This window comes from Labeo rohita, unplaced genomic scaffold (assembly GCF_022985175.1).
Source record: "Labeo rohita strain BAU-BD-2019 unplaced genomic scaffold, IGBB_LRoh.1.0 scaffold_917, whole genome shotgun sequence".
NCBI lineage: Eukaryota > Metazoa > Chordata > Actinopteri > Cypriniformes > Cyprinidae > Labeo > Labeo rohita.
In genome coordinates, this window is record NW_026129873.1 from 24,928 (window position 1) to 27,980 (window position 3,053).

The following is a 3,053-nucleotide window of genomic DNA, read 5'->3' on the forward strand; positions in this document are numbered from 1 at the left end:
ATGAAGGTTATGTTTTATTCTCATGTTGACCACTGAGTGGCGCTGTGAGATTTACTGTTATTGAACTATATAGGTAGTTCAACCTACTGCGGTAGGTAGGCGTTTTGACCCGGAAGGGCAAAAGGTTTTTGACCGCAACAGCGCAAAGCTGATGGGATTGTGAAAGTTCCCTTGAATGTAAGCCTTTGTTTTGGACATTTTGCATTTTGGTGTTTTGTGGAGCCAATAAATGCTACAATGATGCAACGGAAGAATTGTCTGATCGTTCCTTATTGACAGATTCAATGAGGAAGTAACATAACATCACAGGAAGAAAGCGCGTCAACCTAATTAATCCAGGATCAAACGACTCAGTAGCATCAAGTATTAGATTTAACTCCTACACCCATGTTGAAACACAAATAAATAAAACGTTTTTGGATTTTTTCCTTACTTTAAAATAATTGCTTGGTTTTTGGCAAAAGAAAACAAACAAACAAACAAAAAAAAAAAAAAAAACACACATAGGCTAGACAATAAAATAGTACAAAGACCAGTTCACTTGTATTAAATATTTAACTTTTATTAACATCTTTGAAACTACTTCAACCTGAAAACCTAATCTAATCTCTAGCTTTTAAAACGTCCTGCTTAGCTTTCTCAAGCCAACTTCAAAGTTTGTCTTGATGAAAATGTTTATCTACTTATGTATCTAATAACATGCAGTTTTACAGGTGTTGGGGAACTGATGAACTGAATTGAATGATTCAAAGGACACTTTTTATTTAATTTCCGAAATAACGTACAGTATGAAATGTGTAGAGTTAAATTCTCAACATTGCTTCTACATAAAGCTTTGAGAGTCTGAGAAAAAGTAAACTAAAAGAACCACATCCATTTAGTTTCTTAGCCTTAATTCAGAGCAAATAAGTCAACTACTAAAATCTATTCACACCGTGCTGATCTAAATACGTTCACTATTACATTGAAACACTTAATAAACTTGATAAACTCACCGCTGACAGTCAAAGTGAATGACTTGTGTATGGTGTATTTGCTGCTGCTGGTCTCTAGTTTATAAACTCCAGAGTCTGTGGTTCTGATGTTTGTGATGGTCAGAGATCCAGTTTGATGATCCACCTTCAGTCTGTCTTTGAATCTCCCATCAGGACCATCATATGTAGAGACATTTCCAGTTTTTCTATCGATTTCAGCTACAGGAAAGTTTTAATGATCAAACCTCCACTGTATCTCATTATATCTCCACATTTCAGTAACGTCAGTGTTTAGAGGAACAGAATCTCCCTCAATCACTAACACTGACTTCACATCATCTGCAGGCACAACTGGAGAAGAAACATGAAGATATACTAAAACCTAGTAGGTACAGCTCACCTGTTTTACAATTCAGTTTCAGAGTAATTACGTTAATTAGCAGATTATTCAAAAAATATAAATATGCTAATTATAATATTCAAATGCATTAGATACAAACCAGTAACACTGAATGACTTCTTAAAGGTGTTGGCGCTGTTGGTTACTTCATAAACTCCTGTGGTTTTGATGTTTTTGAGGATGAGATCTCCAGTCTGAACGTTCAGCTTCAGTCTGTCTCTGAATGTCCCATTAAGAGCATCATCATATATTGAGGGGTTATTCTAGCTATGAGTTCAATTTCAGCTCCTAATCTCCAGTCTATCACATCATCTTTGTGTATTTCAGTGTATTTCAGTTCACTTTCAGAATGACAGAATCTCCCTCCTTCACTGACACAGACTCACCAAACACACCTGGAGAAAAAACAAAACAAAACAAAACAAAACAATTCACAATTAACATAACTGTTTCAGCTGGACAACATAATGTGAAAAAAAAATTATGAGGAAAACACATAATTCATTGTTTATTTGTTTGTTTATTTATTCTAACTATAGTCAACATTTGAATTGGATCAAAAAAGTTGTTCTAAGACAAGACGGGTATCGTTTTGGTTTTAGAACAGCTTTGATGAAAGGTTTTGGTCCACTTCAAATGTTGATTATTGTATATATAAACTAAAACGATCGCATTTAATATACTTACAAACAGCAGAAATATGAAGATAGTAAGAAGCGAAAAACAAATGAGCATTACCAAATTTTACAAAGTGAAACTAAGTTTTTAAGAATTAAACATAAAACTTACCTTTCGTGAACAATGACATTATAAAGTATAACAAAATGTTCTTCATACTGCTGCATTCCTCCAGATAATCTCTTTCCGAAGATGATCACTGTTTGTAATCATCTGCTCAACTGTTTCTGGGTGTGTTAGAGTCGGACCGAACAGACTGACAGAAGATGATCTTCTAATATACTGGATAATTTTCTTGATGATATCTGCCATGTTAATTACGAGTCTTTATCGTACATTACTGTGAAAAACGTGCAGTGACTCTCTGAAATGGCTGAATTCGCTTCTACACACTTTCAATACAGACGCACATCGCACCTACCGATAGACACCAGACATACATAAACAACAAAATCTAGATCTTTCATGCATGAAATACTTTTGTAGTTTTGTAGTGTTTTGTATTGTATCAGACGATAGTGTGAAAATAAACTAATAAAACATTTCTTTGACTTGACTGAGGCGTTATTATGGTTGTTGTTGTTTTTTATTATTATTGAAAATGTTTGTAATAGCTATATTAGATACACAGATAAGATAAAGATTAGATAAACATGACGGATAAAATCAAAAAGACATTTAGGCTAACTCTGTCAGAGTGATGTATATCTTAAAGGGGTCATCGGATGCCAAGTTCACTTTTTCATGTTGTTTGAACATTAATGTGTGTTGGCAGTGTATGTACAAATCTACCCTATAATGATAAAAATCCATGCAGTGTTTTTTAATTAATCTGTAAAAATAATATCCCCTTTTTCAAATCGAGCCGTTCTCAGATGCCTGTCGTTGTGGCGTCACACCCACAGAGGCCGCTCCCACAATAGTTGATTGACATGAGCGATTTACCTCGAATCCGCCATCATAGTCCGCCCTCTTTGTTTCGATGCTGGAGCAGGGATGTA

The 3,053-nt window shown here is 34.7% G+C and overlaps 1 long non-coding RNA gene across 1 annotated transcript; it reads right to left on the bottom strand.

The window, feature by feature from the left end:
• Positions 1-575: 575 nt before the first annotated feature.
• LOC127162374 (uncharacterized) lies at positions 576-2,433 on the bottom strand. Its single transcript, XR_007827324.1, has 3 exons — positions 2,164-2,433; positions 1,475-1,769; positions 576-1,325 (listed from the first exon to the last, which is right to left on the bottom strand). It is a non-coding gene; the product is annotated as an uncharacterized LOC127162374 (long non-coding RNA).
• Between the last annotated feature and the right edge of the window lie 620 nt (positions 2,434-3,053).